Below are 14868 nucleotides of genomic sequence, written 5' to 3'. Positions count from 1 at the left end.
ATGGTGAGTTTTCAGATATTAAGCTGTAGATTGGATTATGTTCCAATCCTTTATTCCCTTCCTTGTTATAGAATTCAAGACTTCCAGGCAGTGCCTCCCACAAGAGTAGGGAGAGCATATTTTCTTGTCTCATTGATGTTGGGCAGGACCAATGAAATGTCAGGACACAGAGACTTGAAATGTTCTTAAGTGGTTTTGGTTGGCTTCTTGTACTCCTGCCATTCCACAAGATGACACCCAGGATAGCTGAGGTTCTGATTGACCCCTAAAAGATCTGGAGTACAGCTCAGACATCTGCATTTGTTAAATATTACAAACAGGTAATTCACTGACCTCTGGTTTTGAAGGACTAGAAAGTAAAACAGATAATGTAAATGCATTTTGTCCAGTACACTTAAGATCTCAGTCCATTAAACTTCTGAAGTACACTTCATTTGATGATTTTCTATGATGAAGTTGTCACTGTTTAATTGTCAAATAAGGTGGTTAGGGTTCCATGAAGTCTAAGTATTTAATATAAAGATTTATTTTGAGAATGTGATTCTTTTGTTTAAATTGTTCTTTCATTTATGAAATGGTGGAGATGGTTGGTTAGCTATTTTTTTGTTACTTAGAAAAATTAGAAGTTGGAAATTGAAAGTTGAAAAGGTTACATACATTCCTAACCTTGGTGGGATACAGGGGTGAGTGCAGACATTTTATGGTATAAGAATCCAAAAGCTAGGGAGCATCTTTACAAACTATTAACTTGACTCAGTGTGGATAAATCAAATGGAAGCAGAGGATTAGGTCATTCCGTACTTAAGGGTCCCTCCCAGTGGGATGGACCTATCCCACTGGGGTTAGGATAGGGTCCCTATCCTAATGGGATAGGCAAAATATGCCCTAAAAGAAACCCATACTAATTAGGTGCTATCCCTTAGGAGCATATTTTGTCATTTGTGTGTGTGTGAACTTTGCATTAAGATCTTAAGTGGGTGAGGCATCTCTGCAGAAATCAAGAATGGATAGACTTTAGCTAAGCAAATGCAGTATTTACAACAAACCATAGCTAATCATATAAAAGTATCAAAATCACTCTTCCTAATAGTGTTATGAAGTGTGATAAAAATTATAAGCTGTTAATTCCTCTTTCTGGGCTTTCTATCTGACTGTCAAAAAATAGTAATATCACCTGATGTATTTTGAGTATTAAAAAGAGTGGCAACATCTTCACAAGTGCTCAGGACTGTAGAACTGAGACAAATTGTACCGGTTGGCTATGAAAGCTTCCCCTGTTTACTTTTTGGAGTGGCATGGACTCCTTCAAAGCCAGGAGGCAGAAGTGGTATGGCAGAAGCCCACTGCACAGGGCCAGGCAAGACCTGGCCACCTCTGTGTCCTTGGACATGTCACTGACTCTCTGAGACTCAGTGTATCTGTAAAAGGAAGGGTTTAGACAGGTGGTTTTTAAGAAATTTACCAGATATGAAATTCTATGATACTGTTTTACATTTGTATAGTAACGTCTCCAAGTGAAGAAAAAAAAAAATGAGGTTTTTATTGTTGTTCGGTTGCTCAGTCTCTGCGGCCCCATGGACTGCAGCACACCAGGCCTCCCTGTCCCTCACCATCTTCCGGAGCTAACCCAAGTTCATGTTTATTGCATCCGTGATGCCGTCCGGCCACCTCACCCTCTGAAGCCCTCTTCTTTTTCTGCCCTTAATCTTTCCCAGCATTAGGGACTTTTCCAATGAGTCATCTGTTTACATCAGATGACAAAATATTGGAGCTTCAGCATCAGTCCTTCCAGTGAATATTCAGGGTTGATCTCCCTTAAGATCGACTGGTTTGATATCCTTGCCTAAGTCTGGCCAAATTATTCCTCCTCACTTTCTTGGTAAAGGCAATATTTTTGCAAATGAGGAAACAGAGCCACAGAAGGGTTAATTAACATGCCCCAAATCACACAAAAACTTTATACTTGGTCTTTTGAATCCAGAACTTTGAAATATATATAGATCTATTTTTCCAGAAGAGCATCTCCAAAAAAATGCCCATTATCTAGATTTTACTTTGGGCAGATATTAAAATTATTTTTTACCCTTTTCACATGGATTATTAGATCTGGGGGAAATTTTCTGTTTTATAATTAAAATAAACTATTTCTAAGTACTAAGTATCCTGACTTTAAAAAGTCTTTACATCTTCTCTTTAAAAGATAAAAACCAATTCAATAAGCTAAGCAACAACTTCTTGTGTTTTTTCCCCAGGTGTTATTACAAGTACCTGTATGTATATGTGACAGAGGGGAAGAGGTAACCTTGTTTAAGATAATCTTGTTTCTCCCATTACTTTTTATTTAAAGTCATTATAATATAGGAATTACCTGAGATCTATAAAACATTGCCCAGGTGAAACCCTGCTGCCCTCAGCGTTTGGATAAAGAGATTGAAGCACAGAGGTATTAACTGTGCTTCTCAAGGTTAACTGACTTTCTCAAGGTCACACAGAAAATTAAGGTCAAGGCTGGGATTAGGATCTAAGTTTCCTGACCCAGATGCTTTAATTCCATTAGGCTGTTGTTCTTTCCCAGAGGCAGTTTAGATTTCCAATTCCTTTGCAGAACTTAGAGACTCTGAGGAAATGCACCCTTAATAATCACAGAGGCACAAGTGGCTTTTCCAGGAACATATGATAGATTTTGAACAGGAAGTTAGGAAGTTTAGAGCATAAATTCACAGAAATAAACTAACATGGAAGGATAGCCTGGATTTTCACCAAGAATCAAGCCAGAACTTTCACATGGATTCAATTTTTGCCCCCTGGGTTGACCATTCCACTTCCACCAAGCATTTGTTTTTAGCCTGGTGCGCAACCTGGGACTAATTCAATGGCATAAAGACCTTGTTTCTTCTGGGTTTTGGAGATTTTTGTTTTTGTTTGGCTTAGTAAAAGCAGATTTCTGCATATTTCATAAAAACTCCTTTGACAGTACCACACAAATAGTATTCAAACAAGTTTCCCAACCCTAATTAGAATATTGTTTTATTACATTGCACATTTCCTAAATCTCACACTAATTAAATGTATATTGTACTTTCTTATTACCAGCAACTATCTGTGCTCAAGATTTATGGTCGTGTACTGTGGTGGTTGACGACTGTATCAGCATTTCAATTTCAAATGTATTTCAGAGGTTCAGGGCTTATCTGGAAAATTAATTGCAGCTGAAAACCTGGCACAGCCTATTCTTCCACAGACCAGCCTGGGGCCCTCCTCCAGCTCCTGATTTCTTTTCTGGAACAGCTGCAGGGGGAGTGGAATGAGGAGTGGGAGAGAGGGGAGGGAAAGAGGGACGATGGGGGAGCGTGGAATGCCATCCCATTCTCAGAGCTTTCCTTCCCATTTCTGGAACCTGTCTGCAGGGGAAATGAACATTCTTGTCTGCCTAATGCACACAGTAAGTGGACAGAGGCCCTGCTTCCCAGCGCTCCATTAGCAGGAAGGCCATGTGTTGGCTGCTGAAAACACTGGTGGCTTTTCCCCTTTATTATTTTTTAAGCAAGGATTTCAGCTTTTTGTTTGTTTTTGTTGAGCTCAGCTATGGGCATTCAAGATATGGATATATTTATTGGCTAAGAATCACACAGATGACCCTTGAAGGCAATTGGATTTTTCCTGCCAGTTTGTCTCTCGACTTTTCCACAGGGACGGCAGGGAACAATAACACAGTTACCCTGGCCAGTGGACTTGCAACCCAAGTATTCGACATTTCTGCTTTATGAGTTGTTTTGTTGTTGTTGTTTATGGGTTTTTTTGGCTGCACCATGCGATTTGCAGGATCTTAGCTCCCCCTTGACCAGGGATCAAACCCAGGTCCTCAGCAGTGGAAAGGTGGAGTCCTAGCCTCTGGACAGTTGGGGAAGTCCCTGCTTTGTGAATTTAATTATATTCTATGAGTATAAAAGAACAGTTTGAAAAAAGGGACAGTTCACATATTTTTGTTTTCTTACTAATTTACCAGGAAGGTCCTGATAGTAGACTAGGAACTATCTTAGGTTATCATGAACATTGAAAAGCAAAGAATCCCTGTTAAATTCAGGGGGCATTTGGTTACAAGCAGCAGAAACTAATGGACAACAGTTTAAGCAAATAGAATCTGAGACCTGAAAGGACAGCTGAGACTAATGAGAATCTGGAATTGGAAGCTAGAAGGTGTTCATGAAACAAGATTCCAGTTCTTCTCATCTCTCTGTCTCACGCCCATGCTTAGCTTCTCTTTCTCTCCATGGTGTATTTCGTTTCCTCTCTTCTAGGACATCTGCTTTGCCCTCTGCTTCTTCCTGTGGTCTGGCTCTCTTGATTTACTCATCCATCCGCATCATCCCCAAACTCCCAGCCTCGAGGGTCTCCACGTCCACTCTCTGCTCCAAACTATCACTGATTACTGCAGTTTTACTTTCTCAGTTTAAATTATTGAGAGGCTTTGATTAACTCAGTTTGGGTCAGATGTGCAGCTGATGCTGAATCGGTTTTGACGGCAGTGGTGGCACCATGACCACTAAATGCATTGCTTACTTTTGTAGAATCTATGAGGGCAGCATTGCCAAGGAAGAGAAAGATGGCTGGGAATCTAGCCATCCATCCCAATTGTGACAGAGTAGGATCCAGTGTTTCTTTCTCTCTGTCGGTCTCTCTCACACACACAGAAAACGGCTCAATGACAAGTAGGTGGCGTCTCAAAGAAATATGGCTAAAACAAAATACTTGAGTTCAATTGTTCTTAGTCATTTCTCTCTTAAAATTAAAGAGCATACATACCCTAGGAGGGCCTATTAAAAATGCAGATACCAGGGCTTGCTTCAGAGATCCTGACTGAAACAGGTATCAGAGCTTTCTAATAAGCTCTCCAGGAGAGCCTACTTAGAGTGGTCCACACACCTCATTTTGAGGAAGCCCTGGTTTCTCACTGATTCTTAACATGTGTTCAGGTGTAACAGTGATAGTGATGAAGGAATTTTTGGGCACTTAGCTATGGTAGGGCATAAGGACTTCTGACTCACTCGTAATGACTGTGACAGATTAAGTAGTGAAAATGAATTGCATCGTACATCTAAGCTTCAACTGGGATTTAGTGACGTAGGTGTATCAACAGTTCAGGGGTCTAGTCAAAGAAACCCCAAGTGCTCTCATTTCACTAGATGTAGTTCCTGTCTGTAAAATACAAGGTAAATTAATTATTAAATAACATGATCATATTAATAATGCCATTCCAGTCAGCACTGTAGTGAAACATACCAGAACTGATTTCATTAGCTTGCCTGAGAGGATTGACACTAACCTGAGGATTGATACTAAACTGCCAGGATTCTTCCAATCCATGAACATGGTATATTTCTCCATCTATTAGTGTCCTCTTTGATTTCTTTCACCAGTGTTTTATAGTTTTCTATATATAGGTTTTTAGTTTCTTTAGGCAGATATATTGCTGGGCATACACACCGAGGAAACCAGAATTGAAAGAGACACGGGTACCCCAATGTTCATCGCAGCACTGTTTATAATAGCCAGGACATGGAAGCAACCTAGATGTCCATCAGCAGATGAATGGATAAGCAAGCTGTGGTACATATACACAATGGAGTACTACTCGGCCATTAAAAAGAATACATTTGAATCAGTTCTAATGAGGTGGATGAAACTGGAGCCTATTGTACAGAGTGAAGTAAGCCAGAAAGAAAAACACCAATACAGTATACTAACGCATATATATGGAATTTAGAAAGATGCTAACAATAACCCTGTGTACGAGACAGCAAAAGAGACACTGATGTATAGAACAGTCTTTTGGACTCTGTGGGAGAGGGACAGGGTGGGATGATTTGGGAGAATGACATTGAAACATGTATAATATCATATATGAAACGAGTCGCCAGTCCAGGTTCGATGCACGATACTGGATGCTTGGGGCTGGTGCACTGGGACGACCCAGAGGGATGGTATGGGGAGGGAGGAGGGAGGAGGGTTCAGGATGGGGAACACATGTATACCTGTGGTGGATTCATTTTGATATATGGGAAAACCAATACAATATTGTAAAGCTAAAAAATAAAATAAAATTTCAAAAAAAAGGAAAAAAAAAAATAAACTGTCAGGAGTGACATGAGAGAGGTGGCAGTGCCATTATTCCAACCTCACAGGAGCACCATCAGGAAGGATAATTTAATTTCTCTCATCCTTTTTTCTAGGGTTTCATACCTTCCTGAAAATGCTCATTTTGAAGAGCACAGATTTATAATTTTTTATTCCCAAAGTTAAAAATACTCTTCACATTCACCAGCTTACTGCTTCATATGTGGCTTTGGGGTTTGCTGTTGGGCCAAATATCTACCTTACAACACCCAGGGTTCAGCATGCTTTATTGGATGGAAAAAGCAAAGCGGTAGAGGAAGAATGAAATTAAAAAGAAATTAAGATATGAGGTGTATACAGCCAAGTACATCATCTTTTTTCCACATGAAGCACAGAGGGTGGTTTTTCCAGGCACTCACAGGCGCATGGCACCTGTGTTCATTTAAATGATTACACATTCAACAAAATTTGAATGTGTGATGTGCAATCATTTGAATCACTCATTATACATTAAAATAAACCAACACAAACACAATTCATTTTCTGCTGCTTTTGAGAAACTAAGTAAATTAAATGAAAGAACAAAATGAAGATGATGCCAGGCTGAAGATCATTCTTTGACCATGATCAAACTTTTAGTGGTGGTGTGGGGTTAGAAAAGGAGTAAAAGAAAGGAGAGTGTCTCCTCCTGCCCAGAGCCATCATGCTCCCAGACCACTCCTCCTCACTTTTCCCTGGCCCAGAGGACCATATAGCACAAAGGGAAACAGTAGGAAAAAACAGTTAGGAAAAAAGGCAAGTGGAAAGAATATAGTCTTTTGGAGAAGTGCAGGTGTTTTCCCCAGCTCTCCCATTATAATCGTCTATGGTTGCTGTGTCTTCTTTTTTTATGGTTAATGATTTCTATAACCTACTTGAATGGGGCTTCTGTCCACATAAATACACAGACACTATTTCAAGGTTTATCATCTTGCCAAATACAAATGTCCCTTTCTTATCTTTCTTGACCTGTCAGCATTTGAATGAATGAGCCCCTGGCTCCTATCTGAAACATCCTCTCCTACCTTCCACAGTCAACATGATTCTAGTTTTCCTTGTGATAGTTCAAAATCTCTCCCTCCCCCTTCCATGATCACTGTTTAAATGATTGACAAGTGCCAGACTTTGGTTTGCAGTGGTCTTCTTTTCTCCTCCTGGGGGATCATGTTCAGTCTTACACAAGCATGCAGATGAATCCACACTTACATATCTAAGTTCAAAGTCATCCCTGAACACACAGTCATCCCTGAACCACCACAAACATATATCCAATGTTTCCTTGATATTCTGTCTCAGAAGTCTTATTAAGATCTGAAACTTAAAACCTGGTGAAAACAGAACTCTTAATTTTGTACTGACCTCTCTAAACAATTGGGCTTCCCTGCTGGTTCAGTGATAAAGAATCTGCCTGCCAATGCGGGAGATGCAATTTCGATCCCTGGTCCAGGAAGATCCCCTGGAGAAGGAAATGGCAACCCACTTCAGTATTCTTGCCTGGAGAATCCCATGGACAGGGGAGCCTGGTGTGCTACAGTCCATGGGGTCACAGGGTTGGACACAACTTAGCTCCTGAACCACAGCTCTAAACAATATCTTCATCTACTCAGTTGCTCTGGCAAAAAAAAAAAAAAAAAAAAAAAAGTAAGAGTTTTTCTCAACTCCTGTTTCTCCCTGTATTCATCCTACATCTCATTAATTAGCAAGTCCATTCAAGACTACTTCCAAAATGTTTCCCAAAGCCATTAAGCTCCATTCACTCTGATGACTATGTTAGCAGTCTAACAGGTTTCTCTCCTTCCAGCAGTAGACAGAATATTCTTATTCCTCAATTTTCTCTATCTTTTCTGAAATCCCTCTTGTCCATCCACCATCATATTTTCCCTGACTAATATCCTAACTCTGCAAGAGGTCCTCTAAAAATACAAATAAGTTTTGATGTTTCCTATAGTAGCTTCCTATTACATTTAGGATAAGATTTGAGATTATCATAGCATACAAAGCCTTGAAAGATATATTTCCAAATTCTATGACCACATTTTCTACAATTCTAATTTCACAGAATGTTCTTTGAAAAACTTAAATCAGATTTTGTCATTCCCCAGATTAAGAAACTTCAAAGTAGGGTAATCTTTGCCACATTGTACAATGCTATACCTGTTAAGAATCTTTTTGGCTCCAAGTAGTGGAAAAACTGATCAATGATTACTTAAACAAAAAGGGATTAATTTACCTCCCAGAACAAGTAATCCTGAGTAGGAAGTTGGTGTTATTGATGCAGCTGTTTAATGATTCCACAAAGTACTTAGTTTCTCTCTTTTTTCTCTTATTATGTTAGCATTTGACCTTATTGCCTATTGTCTCATGTACCCAAGATGACTCTTATAGTTCCAAACATCACATGTACCACATCCATGTTCAAGGTAAGAAAAATGTAGGAGAGATAGGATTAGTACCAGCAAACTCATTCCTGATACAGGGCCTTTGCACTTATTATTTCTTCCAGTTGGAAAGAGTTTTGCTGATTTTCATACAGTTTGCACCTTATAATTATTAAAGTTACAACACAAACATCATCTCGGGAGTTGAGTTATTAATCCAACGTAGTTGTTCTTGTTGTTTAGTTGCTAAGTCATGTCTGACTCTTTATGACCCCACGGAGTGTAGCCCACCAGGCTCCTCTGTCCATGGGATTTTCCCAGGCAAGAATCCAGGAGTGGGTTGCCATTTCCCTCTCCAGATGATCTTCCTGGCCCAGGGATCAAACCTGTGTTTACTGCATCGGCATATGGATTCTTTTTCCTCTGAGCCACCAGGGAAGCCCCAATCCAAAGTAGTACATCCTGATATTTCATCATAACTATCTGTCTGTTTTCTTATTGAAATTTTATTAGTTTGGTAGAGCTGCTGTAACAAAGTATCACAGACTGGTGACTTAATGTCTTACTTTAGGCTGCTGTAACAAAAAATACCACAGATGGTAGTTTACGGGACAGAAATTTGTTTCTCAGAGTTATGGAGGCTGGGGAGTCCAAGATCAATGTGCCTGCTAATTTGATTCCTGGCTCTGATGCTGGGAGGGATTGGGCGCAGGAGGAGAAGGGGACAACAGAGGATGAGATGGCTGGATGGCATCACTGACTCGATGGACATGAGTCTGAGTGAACTCCGGGAGTTGGTGAGAGACAGGGAGGCCTGGCGTGCTGCGATTCATGGGGTCGCAAAGAGTCGGACATGACTGAGCGACTGATCTGATCTGATCTGAGAACCCCTTTCATGGTTTGCAGATGGATACCTTTATGCTATGTCCTCACAAACCAAGGAGATAGAGAGGAAGAAAATTCTCCTGTGTTTCTTTTTATAAAGACACTAATCCCCTCATGGGGGCTATACTCCTATGATCTGATTACCTCCCAAAAGCCCCTCCTCCAAATGTCATCACACTGGGCACTAGGGTTTCAATGTAGGAATTTAAGGGTCATTCAGTCCATAGCACTTAAACAATTAAAATTTATTAACTTGTAGTTCTGGAGGCCAGAAATCTGAGATTAAGGATTTGGCAGGGCTGGTACCTTCTGAGTGCTGTGAGGGAAGGAGCTGTTCAGGTCTCTCCCCCTGGTTTATAGACAGCCATCTTCTCCCTGGGCTTTCAAGTCATCTTCTTTTTGTCAGTGATGGTACCCAAATTTCCCATTCTTATAAGGACATCAGTCATGTTGAATTAAGTTTCATCCTAAATGACTGCATTTTAACTTGATTACCTCTGTAAAGACTCTATCTCCTAATAAGGTCATATTCTGAAGGACTGGGCTTAGTAATTCAACACATAAATTTGGGGAGAGGGCACAACTCAACGACAACAAACTCAATAAATATGTGCTGAATGGGTAGATTTTGACCATAGCCACCACTTGTTGAATGCTTGTAATGTGCCATGTCCTACATGAAGAACTTTATCCTATCTTCTTTAATTTGCAGTGATCCAATGAAGAGGGTACTACATGTGTTCTTTTAGAAATGCAAAAACCATAGTGAGAGAGAGTGAGTAGCATAGCAGGAGTGTGGAGGCAAGGAAGAAAACAAAGGCTGGGATGTCACCAGCAAAATGGTAAGGAAACGTCCTTTGAGACCTCTTCATTACCTTTGATTGGTCACATTGGATCATAAGTAGACAGAGAGTCTAAAAGAGAGAGTTTATATAGGGGTCAGCAAATTTGTTTCCTTAAAGTACATATTTTAGCTTTCCAAGTCTCATGGTTTCTGGCACAGCCACTCTGCCATTGTAGTATGAAGCAGCCATAGATAATACAGAAACAAATGACTGTGGTTGTGTCCCAATAAAACTTTATTTATAAAAGCCAGTGGCTACCCAGATTTTGCCTATGGATCATAGTTTACTAAAACTTCGGAAAAGGAAATTTTCACTTGATTTTCTTTCCTTTTGTTTTCCCCAATGTAATGTAAATCTTATGAATTTAGAAAAACTGTGCTGACTTGATGTCTTTGAGATGCCCAGCATTTGCTTCTATTTTTTAGAGAACATTATACTAAACGATACAAAATCTGTGAGGAACCTTCAAGCCATAAACGCCCTCCTTAATGTTCTCTTCTCTGGGAAATTCTTCATCATTTCCTGTTACAGTGTGAACTTATGTCCTCAGTAGCTGCGGAAGAGAGGTGTGCAGACAGGGGAGAGATCAGAAGACAGAGGTACAAAGCCTATCAATCTGGAGTTTCATTCCTGGCTGAGCGATGAATGAACATGTGGTTTGGGTGCCACATTTCAATTCACCATGAGTTGTCTTCTTTCCTGATAAGATCAGAAAACAGGTTTTACATATCTGAGGATGTATTCCTTATTAAATCTTGAGATCATCTGGATAAATACACTTGATAAAAGGGCAGTGTAAGAATGCCCTGATTTAGGGGTGCTGAAGAATTCTCCCCACACCTGAATATTTATATGTTTTGAACTTGTGATTCCCTGTGCCCTTCATCAGCCTAATTTTTCCCTTCTTTTCATGATCTACCCTGCCTCACTCTAGTCTTTAGAGTTCTTCCTTTTTCAGATTTAGACCCATAACAAGATGAAGTTTCCATCTGCTTTACCCTCCATCCACCATAGCAGTGTCCTTAAGGACCCAGGCCTATCTCATTTTTGAGTAGTTTACCACTAAAACAACCTGGGAAACAGAGAAGAAATAATAGAAGTGAGCATGGGGGTTAGATGTCTGATAGAGATCTTACAATAGTGGACCCTGATCAGACTCTGCCATGTTTTCATTCTCTTACTCTAAGGGGGAAAAAAAACTTCATTTTTTCCTTATTACAACAGTAACTTATGGGCCTTTAATTCTGGCAATATTGTAGGCTAAATATCCTGAAAACCCACCCAGTACAAAATCCCTTAACATGCTAGATAAAATACAGCAAACATTCTTTAAACACAGAGCTGAAATCATAAGACTATGAGAGAAATCTCCAGGAGCCAAAAACAAAGAAGGAGCTAGAAACCTGTGTGGCAAGTTCATCCTGAAGCACTGGCTTTCCAGGGAACATTTGCCAATTCTAATAACCAAGAGGCTTTCATTTTAATAGTTGAACAGGGGATAAAAAATGAAGCTTTAGACCCTTGCAGATGGGGCACTGGAGCTTAGAGACTCCTTCAAAATCAAGACCTCAAGAAATACATTAAGAATGGACTAGAAAAAAATCATCTGCCGGCAAAGAGAAATGACAAGGACATTTATTTGTCATGGTCTAAGCTCCAGGTTGAAAAAATTTTTTTCCTGATATAATCAAGGCCTTTCCACGTGAGGGCTTGGGAATTGAATTTATATTACCTGAATGACTAGGGAACTCTAGACTGAGGAATTAAAGTGGTTCTTGTTTGAGAGGACCCTGGGGCACCTAGCAAAAGCAAATGAACATCCCCCAAGGAGACTTGTCTCCTGACTCAGGCTCTGCAGGATTCTTACAGATTAAACCCAAATATGACTTCACATTTCAAAACACATAGTAAATACACCACTTTGTGTGATAATGTTAGCAGAAACAGCACAAAGCTAATTAGATACCCAAAACCTGATATTGAATAATTGGACACAGGATATCAGTTAAGTAGATACAATATGTCCTTTTGCCAGCACTGATTTCTACACCTTTATAGTTATAGTTTCTTGTGTAAAATCAAGAAGTATGAAGCCTCTAACTTTGTTCTTAATTTTTGAGATGTTGTAAATATTTAGGGTTCCCTGAAATTCTATATGAATTTTAAGATGGATTTTTCTAATTCTGCAAAAAAAGTTTTTGGGATTTTGACAGGGATTATATTGAATCTAAAGATCCCTCTGGGTAGTATTGACATATTAACAACTTTATATCTTTGAATCCATTAACATGGGATGTCTTTCAATTTATTGATGTCTTTAATTTCATTCAGCAATAATTTCTGGTTTTCAGTGTACAAGTCTTTCATCTCCTTAGTTAAGTTTGTTCCTGAGTATTTTATTTTGATGCTATTATAAATAGAATTATTTTCTTAATTTTTTCTGATTTTTCATTGTTAATGCTGCTGCTACTGCTGCCAAGTCACTTCAGTTGTGTCGAACTCTGTGCAACCCCATAGACGGCAGCCCACCAGGCTCCACGGTCACTGGTATTCTCCAGGCAAGAACAATGCATAGACAGGCAACTGACTTTTGTTTAATTTTGAATGTTGTAACTTTGCTGAATTCATCTATTAGTTTTAATAGTTTCTTTGTGGAGTCTTTAGGGTTTTCTCTGTATAAGATCCTGTCATCTGTAACCAGAGATAATTTTACTTCTTTTCTAATTTGAATGCCTTTTGTTTCTTTTTCTTGTCTAATTGCTTGGGCTAGGACTTTTAGTATTATGTTGAATGGAAATGAGGAAAGTTGTAACTCTTGTTTTACTGCTGATCTTACAGAGAAAGCTTTCAGTTTTTCACCATTGAGTATGATGTTAGTGCTGGGCTTTTCATATGTGTCATTTATTATGTTGAGGTAGTAACCTTTTATTCCTGGTTGTTGAGTATTTACATCATGAAAAACTGTTAAATTTTGTCAAATGCTTTTTTTTCATTGATTGAAATGATTATGGATCCCCTACTCTCCCTCATTTTGCTAATGTGGTGCATTATGTTGATTAATATTTGCATGTTAAACTATCTTTGTACTCCAGAAATAAATCCCATTTGGCCACAGTGCATAATCCAGTTAATGTGTTGCTAATTCTGTCCGCTAATTACTTTTTTCAGGATTCTAACAGCAATATTTATCTGGTCTGATATTGGTCTGAAATTTTCTTGTAGAGTGTTTGTCAGGATTTGGTATCAATGTAAATGCTGATCTCACACAATGAGTTCGTATAAAAATATTCCCTCCTCTTTGGTTTTTTGGTTTGTTTGTTTTTTGGAAAAGTTTGAGGAGGGTTGGTTTAATTTTGTGTGTGTGTGTTTCTAGTAATTATTCTATTTCATTGAGATATCTAATTTGATGTACAATTGTTCATGGTACTCTCTTATAATGCTTTTTATTTATGTAAAATCTATTATAATGTCCTCTCTTTCATTTCTGATATTAATTGAGTTCTTTCCCTTTTTTCATCACTTTAGCTAAGGTTTTGTCAGTTTTGTAGATATTTTTGAACAACCAACTCTTGGTTTCATTGATTTTCTCTATTTTATTTATTTCTCATTTTGTTTATCTCTTTTCTAATCTTCACTCTTTATTTCCTTCTGCTAGCTCTGGGCTCAAATTTTCCTCTTTTTTAGTTCTTTAAGGTAAAAATTTGGCTTTGGCTTGATATTGTTCTTATTTTTTAACATAAGCATTTACTACTATGAATTTCCTGCTTAGCACTATATTTGCTGAATCCCATAAATTTTGGTATGTTGTGTGTTTTCATTTTTAATTGAGTCAGGATATTTCTAATTTTCCTTGTGGTTTTTCCATTAACCCAAACATTAAACTGTGTTGTTTAATTTCTACTTATTTTTAGATTTTCCATTTTCCTTCTGCTATTGATTTCAAATTTCATTCCTGTGTTATTAGAAAAGATTTTTAGTCTAATTTCAATCTTTTAAAATTCTTTAAGGCTGTTTCACCTGACTTATGGTTTATCCTAGAAATTGTTCCATTTGCATTTTTTAAAAAATTATTGAAAAATAGCTGATTTACAATGTCATATTTCAGGTGCACAGCAAAGTGATTCAGATGTGAATATATATATATATATATCATGTACAGTTCCCTGTGCTATACAGTAGATCCTTCTTGGTTATCTATTTTATATATTGTAGTGCATAAATGTTAATCCGAAGCTCCTAAAAGTTCCACATATATTTTAGGAAAACATATATTCTGCACCTGTTGAGTGAAGTTTTCTATATATGTCTTTTAGGTTCAGTTAGGCTATAATGTTGTTCAGGTCCACTATTTCTTTATTGGTCTTCTGTCTGGTTGTTCTGTTATTCAAAGTGGGATACTGAAATTTCCCACTATTATTGTAGATCTGTCTACTTCTCCTTTCTAACCTGTCACTGATTGCTTCATAAATTTTGGAGTTCTGATATTTTCTGCAAATACGCTTATAATTATTATATCTTCTTGGTGAATTAACACTTTTGTTATTATACAATGTCTTTCTTTATTTCTTATAATAGTTTTTGACTTCAAGTTTATTTTGTCTGATATT

At 38.3% G+C, this 14868-nt stretch overlaps 1 long non-coding RNA gene across 1 annotated transcript; it reads left to right on the top strand.

The window, feature by feature from the left end:
* Positions 1-2403: 2403 nt before the first annotated feature.
* Positions 2404-13378, top strand: LOC129652683 (uncharacterized). The gene is made up of 3 exons (XR_008714681.1): positions 2404-3442; positions 10129-10258; positions 12742-13378. It is a non-coding gene; the product is annotated as an uncharacterized LOC129652683 (long non-coding RNA).
* The last annotated feature ends 1490 nt before the right edge of the window (positions 13379-14868 follow it).

This window comes from Bubalus kerabau, chromosome 1, assembly GCF_029407905.1.
Source record: "Bubalus kerabau isolate K-KA32 ecotype Philippines breed swamp buffalo chromosome 1, PCC_UOA_SB_1v2, whole genome shotgun sequence".
Classification (NCBI taxonomy): domain Eukaryota; kingdom Metazoa; phylum Chordata; class Mammalia; order Artiodactyla; family Bovidae; genus Bubalus; species Bubalus kerabau.
The sequence above is the reverse complement of the archived record's forward strand: the minus strand, read 5'-3'. Positions and strand labels throughout refer to the sequence as shown.